This window comes from Lepisma saccharinum, chromosome 7 (genome assembly GCF_977018435.1).
Source record: "Lepisma saccharinum chromosome 7, izLepSacc3.1, whole genome shotgun sequence".
In the NCBI taxonomy this organism is placed as follows: domain Eukaryota; kingdom Metazoa; phylum Arthropoda; class Insecta; order Zygentoma; family Lepismatidae; genus Lepisma; species Lepisma saccharinum.
Genome location: NC_139235.1, coordinates 64906701 through 64922496, shown reverse-complemented (window position 1 = coordinate 64922496; position 15796 = coordinate 64906701). Strand labels below are relative to the sequence as shown.

The 15796-nt window shown below is 33.8% G+C and overlaps 1 protein-coding gene across 1 annotated transcript in view; it reads right to left on the bottom strand.

The window, feature by feature from the left end:
* Window positions 1-11624, bottom strand: part of Rpp21 (ribonuclease P protein subunit Rpp21) — a 114311-nt gene extending 102687 nt beyond the window's left edge. Inside the window, exon 1 of the mRNA XM_083125354.1 lies at window positions 11510-11624. The gene's annotated coding sequence lies outside the window, so the exon portion shown is untranslated. The remainder of the gene's footprint in view (window positions 1-11509) is intronic.
* Between the last annotated feature and the right edge of the window lie 4172 nt (window positions 11625-15796).

Below are 15796 nucleotides of genomic sequence, written 5' to 3'. Positions count from 1 at the left end.
GAAAACAGACGAGAATTTTCCAAAAGGTGAACAGTTTTTTTTATTATTGCTGTATTAATCTGAAAATAAATCTTATAATGAAATTTGGAACCCAACTTTCGGACGCCTAGACACAGCATTACTTATTATACAGTTACTATTATTATTTGCGCTGTGACGTAACTATAACGTCGTTGTGTTTATTGCTCACCGAAGATTTCAAGCATCAGGCCCAATTTCGTCTCAATCTGGCCCTGCTTTTGAGAGCAGAAAATGAAATCATTAATTTAATAGAAATAGCAAGTTGAAATAGTAATTATAGCATTGCTAGCTAGTTTTTGCACATAGAAATTTTCTTCTGATGGAAGTTTGAAGCCCTCACAAATTTCCACAAAATGAAAATTTTACACTGTTTTGTGTCCAATAAAGGCTTTACAAAAAAGATTCAACGCATGTTTATACATATAGAGAAATTAATGATATAATTCAAATTAATTGTCATATTTTTCCGGAAAATCTTCAAAATCGCAAAAATCATGTGTTTTAAATTTTATTGTTTTCTTGATTAGTCCGTCAGGTTTTGAGTCCGAAAATCGAATGCATTGATATGTTTTGTAGGTAAACTACTGCAGATTAAACGACAGATTTTGTTGTTTGTACAAAGTTTTCCCGTATATTAGCTTGTAAGAAAATAAAGAAAACCAGAATGGATAATTTGTTGAAGAACTGAAAAACACTTAAATAATTTGCTTGTTTCTCATTATTACGAATGGAACATATCATGGTTGCACAGTAAACGCAGTTCCGAGTTATTTTCGTCCAAGAATTAACATTTTCAAAAATGGTTGAGCGAACATTTAATTTAAAATTAGACCACTTCATATGCATTGGGAAATGCATATGAAGTGGTCTAATTTTGAATTAAATGTTCGCTCAACCATTTTTGAAAATTTTAATTCTTTGTGTACGGTTTTCGAAACAAATAACATTTTATTTTTATCCAGGTACGATTTAGAAATGGTGGTCACGTAACCATCATGGTGTCTAGTGAATTTTATGTTTGCAGGCATTTACACAATTGTCATTATCTCTGAAATGGTAAATCTAGATCTCTAGAACAGGAACCTTTCCAAACCACATATTTTGGCTGTAACAATTTCTGAAAATCTCTTCCTTAAATGACATAATTTAGACCAAGATGATGTGTAGTATTTTATTTTATTTATTTTATCGTAATGTATTTTTCTAAATTTGGGGGACTATTTCATGAGCTTTGTAACCCTAGGTTTTTTTTTTTTTTAATTTTCAAACTTTGTTTTTTAAAGTGAAAATACGTATTTATGTTTAGTTGCAATTCAGATAAATCGTCTTAATAATTGACGATTACAAAATAATTTTGTTGTCAAGTTTTGTTCTCGGAATTAAAAGTTAACAAAAAGTGCTAAAGGGTTGTGTTATTGTATTTGTGCGTGCTATTTTAATTCCCCGTATTTCACAGCTTAATTCATAACTAACTAACTCTCTAGCCTTCTTAAACCCGAAAATTCATGGCTGCAGCAACACAGGCCTTCCATCTTTCCCTATCTTGAGCAAGATCTATATACTCTTTTCCATTCCTACCGATTTCCCTTAGGTCGATCTCAACGTTGTCCCTCCATCTTCGTCTTGGCCTTCCTACAGGTCTCTTACCATCAGGTTTCCCAACAAGAATCCTGTAAACTCCTCTTTCCTCTCCCATTAGTGCCACATGGCCTGCCCACCTAAGTCTTCTTGATTTAATTATTCTAATAATATCTGGACATGAATACAAATTATGTAGTTCTAAATTATGTGTCTCCTGTCTCCTCATCCCTTTTAGGTCCAAATATTTTCCTAAGGATCTTATTTTCAAATACTCTCAATTTATGTTCCTCTTTCAATGTAAGGGACCAAGTTTCACATCCATATAATACTACAGGCAAAATTACGGTTTTGTATATTTTAATTTTTAGTTTCTTAGATATTAAACGAGAAGACAAAAGTTTATGAAGAGAGAAGTAACATGCATTTCCTGAATTAAGCCTACATTTTATTTCCTCTTTAATATCATTTTCATTTGTTAATATTACTCCTAAGTATTTGAATTTGGAAACTGGTTCAAACGAGTTGTTATCAATAATTAGATTTTGATTATTACCTAACACTTGGTTTCGGCCTGTAAGCATATATTTAGTTTTCTCCTTGTTAACTTCCAAAAGTATCTCTTTAGCAGTTTTGAAAAATATTTTAGCATTATTCTTAATTGTATTCACATCATCCCCCAGTAAGTCTACATCATCTGCATATGCTAACAACTGAGTCACACCGTTTAATTTTAGTCCTTCTTTAGTTTCTTTTACCTTCCTAACAGCATATTCTAAGACAAAATTAAAGAGCAATGGAGATAATGCATCTCCTTGTTTTAACCCATCATGAATTGTAAATTTGTCAGACATATTAATACCCACACGAATTTTACTTTCTGTTTCACTGGTGCATATTTTTATCATACTAACAAGCTTCTTAGGTATTCCAAACTCTACTAATATATTATATAATTTATCTCTTTTGACCGAATCATATGCTTTTTTGAAATCAATGAATAGCTGATGGACATTTTGATTATATTCCCACTTTTTTTCAAGTGTCTATTGACATTTTCATATGTATATAAATTAAGCATTTCGAGTTCATTTGTTTACACTACACACGAAAGATTTTACGTTGAACTAAGTAAAGGCAAACTCAAGTCTCGACAATACACAAGTCATTCAGACCATACAAATGCTGTTGGAATGGAAAAAATGCTACACATTCTGTTTACTATTCTACATTTTTACATTATTTAAGTGATCGTATGTGCTTTCACTTTAACATTTGATCTGAAATAATTAATATCTCTCATACATACACTACATTTTTAATTGGCAATAGAAGCTTTTCATCTGCATATTCACAAGAGCAAAATGGTGTATTTGCAAAAAGTTAAAATTTTCAAGAACATAAAGGTTTTCCATAAGTAACTTGCATTACGTATATCTGACCTGTTTTTATCGAAAAACCGCGGTTTTTATTTAAGTGTGTATTTTTATTGCAGCATTTCTTATTTTTTACATCGAAAGTTATTTATGTTGTAGATGTTATGGAATCTATTAAAGAAGATGAAAGAAAAATAGAAGTCCCGGAAAACATTAATTGATGGTAATATAATTCTGACAATTTGAGATGGAGACGTGCTCGCAGAATAACTCCACAAAGCCAAACGTCAAAGACATAAATCAGTTTCTAAAATTAATGAAAATTTGTTGCAAAATTGTGTCAGAGATTCTTTAAAAATACCATATTTAAGTAATTAAATTTAGTTGCTAAGATACTCTTCAGCAATTTTCCATAAATTTTGGAAAGTTTTGGTAGCGTTTGCTTCTATTGGCTACTTTCATAGACAAACAAGACTTGGCTTACAGCTCAAATTACAATTGCACCCACGTGAAGTTCCAATAGTATCAGAATTTACCTAAATTTTGCAGCGCATGTTTTAGTTCATTTGTAAGCTTAGTTCTCTGTAATATGCATACTACGACTTTTGATTTTTCGAAATATCCATAATTACGAAACGTCATTTTTTTAAAAAAAATCGAAATTCATGAAAAGGCTACCGTTTCAACTGAATCACTTAAAAAAAAGTATCAACGATTATATTTTGCATGTAGATTTAAAATCACTGCGAATCTTTAATGGTTGTTTCTTAAACTTTGAAATTAATCCAAATTCACAACAAGTGTTCTGATACCATATTAAATTATGAAATATATTCTATTACAATATAAAATAAATAAGTCTATTCACTTCGATTGGATCGAGAGATGATTGATTCGTGGAAACAGAAGTTTAAACAAAATACAATTTTTGCGGAGGGCACTTAGGAAAAATCTTTAAAAAACGTACTTTTTGACCACTAGAAGCCAGAAATAACTTGTTAGAATTACATTGTTGTTTTTGCCACTTTGGGAATTGGAAGGCTTCATTCAGGCCTTTATCAAAGACACAAAATGTAACCAACCAAACGAAAGTTAAAAAATGCAGCACTTTTTAATAAAGTTCCAGATAAAATTGTTAAAATTAATACGTTCAAAAGTAATAATGAATTCCCGAGTTCGTGAGATCTTCATCAAAGGGCCACCTTCTACAAATGGCCCTGCACTTCAATAATGTAATGGCCGTGGCAAAAAATATGAGAAGAACTATACATTCTGACACAACCTGACTTAGGAGCAGTGTTTGGATGTAACCGGTTGCAAGTAAGAGTTACTTTTTCGAGAAACAACAGCTGTAATCATTGCTATTATTTAAAATTAGTAATTCCAATTACTATTGAAAATAACGGTTACTTTTTCGCACGTTTCGACGGTAATAAACGAAGTTATGCTTTGCTAAATATATAGAACGTCAGTCTTGATGCTCATACATTTTTAAGGGGTCTACAAGACTTGAAATGTCAGGGAAATATACTCGTTTCCTGGAAAACTTTTTTGTAGTAGTGCAGTAAAAGTAGGTTTTGAACCCCCCAAAAAAATGTTTCCAGCCACAACACACCAGTATTTAGAGTAAAAATAAACGACACTAAGTGGTTATTGGTATTTTACCACTTTCTTGTATTTTTAGGGATGTGTGTAGGTAGTAATATATTTCAAAATTTTAGTACAAGTATGTGTTATTTGCACTATAATTGTTATGATTTTTTACAAAAGTATTATTTGTAAATCACTACTCATTAGATATCAAGTATTACATAGAAACCCACACCTAATAATTGTTTCCATACCCTACCCAGCAGTCATTACTCTTCACATTATTACCTTTACACGTGAAGTTCATATTCTAAAATTTGATTACTTCTTGAGTGTATAGCTAAAATATAATGACCTCCTTCCAGACATGTTCATGTGCACTAATAGCCCTAATAATGTGGCGTGGCAAATTTTGTTTTTTTTTTGGTCTGGAAAACATGCAAAAGTCCAGAAACTTCGCTTTTTGAAATTGTAGACACTGTTAAGATGTTTTGCTTTACGTATTTTTTTCTAATATAAGGGTTTACTTTAAATTTCCTTACCTCTATATTTCCTATTTACATTCATTGCGTTTGTTTCACTTTAATGAAAATGTATGTTAATTTTCGGTGGGTTGATCAGTAAAAAAAGAATAGTCCCCTTGCAAGTCATGCATGAAACACGTTCTGCCAATAACACAATATCTAGAATAAAGTACTTACCTAAAGAAACAGCAATAATAACTCCCTTATTATTATTATTATTATTATTAAGTAAGTTTCGAAACGCTGCCTAAGAGTTATGACCAAGGACATAATAAATTTTCATATATAATTTCTAATTGATTTGATGTTGAAAGATACGCTAGTGGGGGAAAAAACTGTCTACCATTCCTTGCCAGGATGTTTGTAACCCTGCACAAGTTATTTCTAACATTTCATTTTCTTATCAGACAATCATTCTTAGGATCGATACAAAACCTTTAACTGCTTAAAGAGTAATCTTACCGGTCATGAATTTATAGTGATACTTTGCGAACATTATTTGTTTCCCAAAATATGGCCAGTTTATTAATTGTTCCTTTATTATCAGGGCTCCCCTATTTAGACTTTTTTTCAGGCATGGTTTTGCTATTTGCATTGTCACTGTGGCAATATTTAATTAGTGGCGACAAAATATTCAATTCGGTTGTATTGCTTCAAGTATATTTTTCCAGCTGTTATACTCTACGAAATAAAGTGTTGCCAGATCAAATTAGAAAAACTAATTCATACTGATACGAAACCCTTTCATGAAAATTACTACTGTATGAATATAGCGAAGCATCCCTTACATAGGGTCGATAATATATAGGGCTACCGCGATTGTCTTGACATATTTTTCACCGATATAGTACGAGCTACGATGTGGTCTAGTAGTTAAAATTCAAGCACATTCATTTTGCTTGTAGTATTTTCTTATACTACTAAAAAATACAAACGCACAACAAATCCACTGGGACAAGCTGAAAACTTTTTGACGCTAACTCATTTCCATCAACGGTATATGCTTCATAGTAATCTAGCATCTAGAAGGTATGCAGTGAAATATCAGAACATTAATGCGATAACATTTTTGTACTTTTATTGTTTGTTAAATAGGATATATATATTTGTTAGTGTCGATTTATATTTTTGTTACTTTCTTGCTCGCCTTCTCTGTTTTACTGCTTTACCGATAAAGGTGATGAATACGGTTACCAAACAAGTTCAAGCAAATGTGTTTTGTTATTTGTAACAATTTCTTTTTGGGTGGGCGAAGTGAAATCTGTAATTTAAGTAGAGTACTATGGACGGGTTTTGTCAACAAGAAATGTAAATTATAATTGATTCATTATGTCGAGTTGGAATGTTCAAGTAATAAAAAACCCATTGATTGTCCTCTTGTTATTTTCCATAAGATGCGACAAATGTGTCACATGACCAATAGTAGGATTTTTAAAATTTATTTATTATTATTTTCTTTTCTTGCGTCGCTCCTTTGCCAATTTTGGCTTATACGACGATAATGACAGACATTCACAAAGGAATGCCGGTACCCAGGGCAGGATTTGAACATGGAATCTTCATTAGCCAATTTGCGAGTCGACCATCCTGGCACTAAGACGGCTAGAGCCTTTGTGATTGATTTAGTTTTTTTTACTTCGCGTTTTGTGCCTCTTGGCTAATTTGCGAAGATGGGGATGAGGTATGAAATGATGAAATTGATGAATGGACATTCACAAACAACCAAGCGCGAGCGGGATTCGAACCCGGGATCCCTAGCGTTGCAGCTCTATGAGCTAACCACTCGGCCACAGGGTCCGGCTAGAGCCTTTATCATCGTAGCAATTATCCACTTGAATATTTCCTTTCTCGAAATGTTTTTTAAGACTGAACTTAATATGGCTATTATTTGCATCAATATTTTTAATATTTTATTCGTAACGAAGGAGAACACAAGGTCATATGACTGGATATATGTTTTTCAGAAATATAAATACGCACCATAGCTCTGTTTTTCAATACAAAGTTTCAATTGAAAAATTAACCGCGAAATGAGAATGCCTTTCCCCCGTTTTCTTCAATGTTGTTCACGAACTATAATTCTTACTCGGTGAAAAAATGAATATTGTCGCCCCATACAAAATAGAGTTATTCACTGAGAAAGGAGACGATAATATATTAGTGTGATACATAGACAATACATTTTCATTGCAATTTAACATACATTTTGCTTTATTAAAGTGATAGCGGGTTTCGAAATAGTACGTAGCTAAGTAGGGAGAGTAAGATGCATAAATCGTGGAGGGGAAACAAGCAGCAGAGAAGTGCTGGAAGAAGGTGAACACAGACTGAAAAAAAGATAAAATTTAATAAAACAATAATATTTAAAATTATATTGCGCTCGCTCCTCGCTGTTTATGAACGATTCTGGTATTTTTACGTTGCTTCTTTAATATTAGAAAACAAAACTTCCAAACCTCCTGCACATTGAATTCCTACGGAAATACTCAATTCTGTCTGGTATGTAAATACAGCACAGTCACTGGGTAGAGGTTTACTACAGCTAAACTGTTTGTTACTCCTATTTACCTTCACTAGAGTTTCAGGATATCGCATTTCATTTCATTCTCAAAATAGTAAATAAGTTCTCAATTTAAAATGAAGATTGCGTTTCATGTAACTGCAAACAGGAAAACAGTGTGCGTAAGTTTTGTACTTTTTCCGAACGAAATATCGTCACATTTTCTCCTCAAATCTCGCCTTCGTAATACCGGGTTCGATTCCCAGTGATTGTTTCTTTGTGTTCCGTCATCAATTTTACCTAATCATCGTCACTATCAATAGTATCAGAAAAGCAACGCAAAAGAGAAAAAATACATTTTTCTTCCGTGAATTGTTGGAAAAATATAACATTTACCAACATTTCCGTTCAATCTTGAAAAGTTCTCAAATACAATTAAATAAAATTCCCATAATATCATTTGTATGTAATGCAACTGGGCTGATCTGATATAACATGCGCAAAAATTATTTCACTGGCCATCTCGTGTTATCTGGTCAAGATTCCGCAAACTTGTGTCAATTATAATTTATATGGTTTCAAAACATCACTTGATTTAATTCTGCACGGATTTTTGTATTGTTAATCATTACGTTCATAATAACTTTTTATGGGATTACATAATGTAAAAAGGACGATGTGTTGCAATTTTCCTTTAGTTAATTTCTTTGTTTAATGGATTTTCATGCCTAATATTGTATTATGGTACGTTTAAAGTGTTCATTCATTGACTTATCATATTTGTAGTATGTATCTACTCTTGTAATCAGCAAACCAAATAAGTTCCTCGGACCCGTTTAAAAATTTGTCATATATTAAGGGCATAATTCATTCTGTGCGAATTCCTTGATGTATACTGATAGAAGTTCATACCTATCGGTGTTATATTAATATTTATCACAAGCTCGATAATGACAGAGATTTATGGTTAATTTACCTATATTTTTTTGGATCTTGTATTTCTTTCGTTTCTTTCAGTTATCGTCTTTATGAATATATAAACAAAATTTTGCATTTCTATTACAGTTACGGTAACCTCTTTTTCTAAGGTAAAAAACTCATATTTGTCAGCAGGTTAATATATTGATTTAGAAATTAATCAGAACTAAAATTTCATGACTTTCTGTATTATATTTATTCTCTTTTATTTAGTTAATTTTGTACATTTCTTTTATATATTGTTACATGTGCAATATGATTTTGCCATGGGTTGGGTCACGATCGACAATGCAGCCTCAGGCTGAACCTCCCCTATGGAATAAATAAACTATTATTTGCATTATTGTGTGGATAAATTTACACATCCAATAATGATGTGATTTGCGAGTTGTGAATTTGCATACCAATTCCTCTGTGATCTGATTATTTAGTTTCTCTTGCCTTTCGAGAATTTTTTTATTGTTAGAATTATCAATATTTTAATGTTAGAATCACTTCCACCGCAGAATTTCATATTTACCCTTCTTCAAACCATCTTCTTTTCAGAAAGAGAAGTTTCAACTTGTAACAATCCCATTGTTGGTTATAAATGCTCCGTTACATTAATTATTAGTCGTCTTTGGGGTATAAATTAACTGTGTAATCAAGCATTTTATCGCAAATTTGAATTAAAAAATTATGCGAGTTGTTGCTGAAAACATTTGCGAGATTTTTCCGTTTTTGCATTTCTTGCACTGAAGTTTCTCTAGCAGTTTTGATTGAACCGCCTGCATGTGGGGAATTGTACTTTATATGTTGTCTTTGTTTCAAAGTACTGTAGTACACAAGCTAAAATGTTAATTTCAAATTGTTGCTGTGGAAATGGATAAGAATGCGAACTTTGGTAAATTGGTTGTGATATTAAAAAAAACGCGACACTAACTATTCCTAAATTTTATATTAGCATTATGCATGATCTACATCGGAAACATTTCCATTTTGACCCTGACGGGTCCAGAGTTGAGAGGAGGCATTTGCAAACATCCCAACTTTCCCACCCAATCTTTTTGTTATATATAAAAATAAAATACCTTCTTGTTAATATAAAAATAAAAGACTAAAGCAATTTTATTGTTATAATAAACTTATCGGTGGACCCTATTCAATTTTCGAGAATATATATGTTCAAATTGTCTTCCACTTCCGTTTGACCCAAATGTAACACGGCTATATTATTGAAAAATAATTTTAAAGGACTCGAAAACGAGTTCATTCTTTACGTTTAGTTATCTTGCGAGTGCCGTTCATAATTCTAGAAACCATCCGACCTAAAGTGATTAAGTATATAAGCTAAGTAAGTATAGTGCTCGTCCCCAAAGAAACCTCACTTTACTTCAAAGAAAGTTCCGAAAGATCAGTTTTCCCCCTTACAACCATATATCAGGTCCACGTGCAGTGCAATAAATCGTCCCCTGAAACCTTTCTAACCAATAGCGTCCGTCCAAGAAATGACAGCTCTCATCAAGTCCACGTGGACTAAATGAGATGTTGCTAATTCAGTTTCATAGAGATTTTTGAACACGAGGTTGCGGTTCTCTATCTTCGTTAGGTTGTGTTATTGTGTTTTGCTATTTTTCTATGCAATATGAAGACCTTGGGAGTAAAACGTCACAGTGAATGAATGGATGTCTAAACTCTGCAGGTAAAAGTGACAACAGCGCTTTGCCGAAAAACAGGTGGTGGCTCGAAACCAGATACGGTTCCGGTCAGCTTCCTCTGGGGTTATGTCAAAGATGCCGAACTGCTGCTACGTTCAGGACTTGGGGTATATATAAATATTGTTTTTCTTTTTTCTAAGCTATACTCATCGCACCTCTTTCATTAAATTAGCATTCCTATATTTCCATGATTTTTGGCACATCTTTAAAGAAATATTATTAGAAAAGCATTTGGCGTTTGCTTTTAAGTGTAAAAAATAATTACTTTCCATTAGTAAATTTAAGCAAGCACAGGGTCTTGAAACGCGCATTTGTAATCAATTAATAAACTTAAAATAACTCGTGACATACAAAATGTTAACTTTCCGCACGGAGATACTTTTGGGTAGCCATATAAAAAAATTTCAAGGGCTTATCAGCCCTTCTTCGTGAAGACCCACAACATCGGACTCTCCAATTGATCTAGCGGACCTGCCCTAAAGATTTCGCCGGCCACCACTGAAGGGCTTGCAGATAGTTTCGACTCGCGCGTTCGCTAAAGCTAAACACATTTCTCTTGCATTTTTACTTCACCGTAATTCGCTCTAAATGCACTAAGTTCAAAGTTTAGCGTAATATGAAACCATTGCACAACATTCCTTACCGAAGTAAATTATTTGATGAAGCTACAGCCATGAGATTCAACCGCAATCTGTTGACGAGTGTGTTGGATCTTCAAAAAGTTCCTGGAGAGATATAAACACGGGATATTTACTTTTGATACGATTTTCAAGTCCTACCCAAACTGCGGTATGTGCCAAAAATTCTCACGCGGGCTGACAATGCCGTTTTGGACATTAATATGACGTCACCACATACCTAAGAGCCATCGGCGTAACGGTCGCCATTAACCGATCGACGGTAGATTCTTTGTTCCTATTCCCGGGTGCAGTTTTTGCAATCCTGGAGCGTGAATTATCGATTTCCAATCAGTAGCAACAATTTTCTCGCATGCACTGGACTTGCATCAAGCCGCAATACTCGGATTCAGCCATGTTTATCAGCGGCGGCAAAAGCTGTTAATTTTTGAAGACATGCTTACGCCGAAAACTGAACCTTTACGGCGTGGACTTTTTAAGCCTAACATGGCGGTGGATTCTTTGTTTACATGGCGGAATCGTGCCGCTCGAGAGATTTTAAAAAACGTTTGTGTGTCCACAGAACAAATCCCTAATTGTTTTATCCACACGTTCGTCAAGTACTCACCTCAAGACGCATGGGAAAATTCCTCAAGACGCGAGTCGGGCCTTCCTTTAAGTTTTATGGCGGTTGAAATTTCATCCAAAGCAAGTTGACGCTCGTTAGCACAAGGGTGGCGGCCATTACGCTACCCCCCCCCCCCTTCCTCGCGCGGGAACCAGCAGGGTTCGGTACGGCCCGGTCTCCCCCTCCCCTTGTATCGTATTCTTTTCAATGTTTCTCGGGCATTGCTGTCAAACGACCCCTCGGGCCCCCTGGTCCCCCCCTATTTGTGTTATCATACCATTTGGTCCGGCCGCTTCAACATTAGCATGTAACGCCGAAGTTTATTGGTCGAAGCGACGCGGGGGCTCTGTAAGGAGTCCTGTGATTGGCAGATGATTGCAGTTATTCCGAATGTTTGCTGAAAGAGACCTTTTGAACGGGCGGGAAGGGGGGGGGGGCTGAAGGGGGGAGACCTTGATGTGTTGCTGGCCCCCTTCCCCCCGTGCGCCCCTTCTTCTCCGTCCGGTTTTGGGGGTCGAGATGGGGAACTGCATGTTGGTGCCGACTGCCGAGATATTTCTGGACAAAGCAAGGTTTGGGGCGAGCGGTTACAAGAGCTTTGGGGGGGGAGGTGGTGACGGCAAACTGCTATGCGAGTCCATGGCAGGAGGTCGGGAAGCGAGCTTTTTTGAGGGGAGAGGGGGGGCAGAAGAGTAAATTGCGATTTGCGAAGGTGGACAAAGAGGAGTGAAAGTTCTGCTAAACTTTTGTGTATAAGATTTATCTTGCACCATTTTCCAGATGTTATGTCCTGAACTTTTTTCCTAGAAAAAGAAGAAAAATGGAATCTCGCAGAAGAATGCACTTGAAACAGGTTCAGTGGTGGGAAAAAAACAACATTTTTTTGAAAACTATCCGAAGAATATATTTCTCTATTGGAAATATACTTACAAATGTGCTGTGCACAAGCCTGATAGTTCTTCCAATATTCTGGCGTTACTGCGCTGATTGGTGGAAGTTGTTTCCATTTCCCTTCATTGGTTTAGATTTCCTTTTTCAAAATTTGACTATTCGGAAACATACTATTGACAAACTAAAATCGGAGTTATATCGTCAAGCTGTGGACACTATGGTCCCGATGTCAACAATTGGTAAAAATCCCTTTTCAACACGAATTACAAAAGAGCTCAATCTCATTCACTTTTATTAATTTAAAGTGTGACTAATATTATCTATTTAGTAACTATAAAAAGATCCTTTGGCAATAGGCTAATTATTTCGCAATTTTGAGATGTGATGAGAATGACGGAACCAAAGTGAAAATCCGTCAGTGGATTTGAGATTGTAATTTATTTTTAAACAATTAGACTGACTAGAAAAATGTAATCATCAAATAACACTTCCCAATGTAAAATAATAATTTATAACGAACAATTTCTAAAATACAAATATGCAGAATATAATAATTTTCTCTTGATATGCAGTATTAGAAAATTAAAAGTTTGCTAATAACAATTTTTATTGTGCAAATTCATTTTTAATTTCACAAATTTTCTGACTTTTTAGAATATTCGATAGTATGTTAGCAACGAAAAAGGACCTTTTTGATAGTGTACTTTCGGAGTATAGAATCATTCTTCTCTCTCTCTCATACTTTATTTTATTTGTTTATTTTCAAGTATTCACTGTAACAAACACATAATTTGAATATAACATAAAATGTAGTGCAAGTTTTCATTCTAAAACACGCATTAATGAAATTAGTCCATTAGAAAACTTCTAAAATGAATTGAAATAAAATCAAGAAAACATAGCAAGAACTTAATAATAGGAAAAATATTTTATAAAAGTCATCATATCTAAATGTCACAGCAGGTGGTTTAGTGCCATATAAAGGAATGGTTTAAAATGATGGCATTTTTACTATTTTCTTTGTAAGGTATAATTAAACGCAGTGTATAGAAGATGCATCCGCATTCGAATATTCTTTAACATTTGTGCTCTCTTAACAATTTACTATGGTTACCAATTATCATTAGCCATTACATACGTTGAGTGGAGAGAGTGTACATTCTTTGTAAACCTTGGGTCAAAGATTATTCCTTTTTTAATTAAAGTAAGACCTTTTAATTGTTATAATAATAGAAATAATACTATGTTTTATAGTGGACTAATTTAACGTTGGATTCCATATTATCACTATTATGTACAGAAAAATGGATATTTTAGAATTAACAAAACACGTTTAGTTGAGCTTTTTGGTAATTTTAAAAAAAATTGTAGGCTTTACTAAATATGGTAATTTTTTTTATTATTTTTTTTTTGGTAACTCGAAGCAGATGTGCACGATTACTAAAAGAATTAGGTTGTTGCGAACAATCATTTTTTTGTTAAATCAAACAAACTTTTTTCTGCGTATGAATGTGTGTGTGACATTTTTAAGCTTTATTCTTCCGTAGAATTTTGAATTTCAACTAAGTATGTCTATTTCATTAAAATAAATGAAAATAAGTTCGCGCCAGAAGAGAGAACAGAAAGTAGCGCATCTAAAGGCAGGTTTTTCAGCTACTATTGCATCTAATACAACTAAAGATTCATTCATTCATAAGGAAAATCGGCCAGGACTATTCCAACGAAACATAAATTACACATTTAAATATGCCAGTTTTACACCAGAAATGCACAAAGTTGTCTTTGATGTATTTCAAGGTCTGTGTGCGAAAGTATAGTCTGTGTACTGATGTTTTATTTTCTATTTTTAAAAAAGTACGTATTTTTCTCTTTGTGTTTACATTTTATGAGGACACGAACAGGCACTCATACACATCCGAAGAGCATTGCTGGAAGTAGTCAAGGAAAAAGAAAAAAATATCGGAGACACTTCTCATTATGCAGCAAGCAGTAAACAAGTATTTTGCATATTTAATTTTCGTACAGGCAACTTTTACGGAGGGTAGTTGCAATCTAGAAGCCCAACCATACATTTCAAAGAGAGCTAGGTTGCTGAAGAAGCATTTTCAATTCAAAAATAGAGCTAAATAATTGTAACAACTTCTAACTAACTCAAACTCTCTAGCCTTCTCAAACCCGAAGGTTCATGGCTGCAGCAACAAACGCCTTTCATCTGTCCCTATTCTGAGCAAGATCTATATACTCTTTTCCATCCCTACGAATTTCCTTTAGGTCCATCTCAACGTTATCCCTCCATCTTCGTCTTGGCCTTCCTACAGGTCTATTACCATCAGGTTTTCCAACAAGAATCCTGTAAACTCTTCTTTCCTTTCCCATTCGTGCCACATGGCCTGCCCACCTTACTCTTCTTGATTTAATCATTCTAATAATATCTGGACATGAATACAAATGATGTAGTCCTAAATTATGTAACCTTCTCCACTCACCTGTCTCTTCATCCCTTTTAGGTCAAAATATTTTCCTAAGGATCTCATTTACAAATACTCTCAATTTATGTTCCTCTTTCAATGTAGGGGACCAAGTTTCGCATCCATATAATAATACAGGCAAAATTACTGTTTTCTACATTTTTACTTTTAGTTTCTTAGATATCAAACGAGAAGACAAAAGTTTATGAAGAGAAAAGTAACATGCATTTCCTGAATTAAGCCTACTTTTTATTTCCTGTTTAATATCATTTTCATTTGTTAGTATTCCTCGTAAGTACTTGAATTTGCAAACTGGTTCAAACGAGTTGTTATCAATAATTAGATTTTCATTATTACCTAACACTTGGTTTCGGCCTGTAAGCATATATTTAGTTTTCTCTTTTGCTAACTTCCAAACCTATCTCTTTAGCAGTTTTGAAAAATATTTTAGCATTATTCTTAATTGTATTTACATCATCCCCTAATAAGTCTACATCATCTGCATATGCTAACAACTGAGTCACACCTTTTAATTTTAGTCCTTCCTTAGTTTTTTTTACCTTCCTAACAGCATATTCTAAGGCAAAATTAAAGAGCAATGGAGATAATGCATCTCCTTGTTTTAACCCATCATGAATTGTAAATTTGTCAGACACATTAATACCCACACGAATTTTACTTTCTGTTTCACTGGTGCATACTTTTATCATATTAACAAGCTTCTTAGGTATTCCAAACCCGACTAATATGTTATAAAATTTATCTCTTTTGACCGAATCATATGCTTTTTTGAAATCAATGAATAGCTGATGGACACTTTGATTATATTCCCACTTTTTCTCAAGTGTCTATCTGATGAGAAAAATTTGATCTGTAGTGACCTGTTACTTTTAAATCCACATTGATAATCACCTATAATTTCATTACC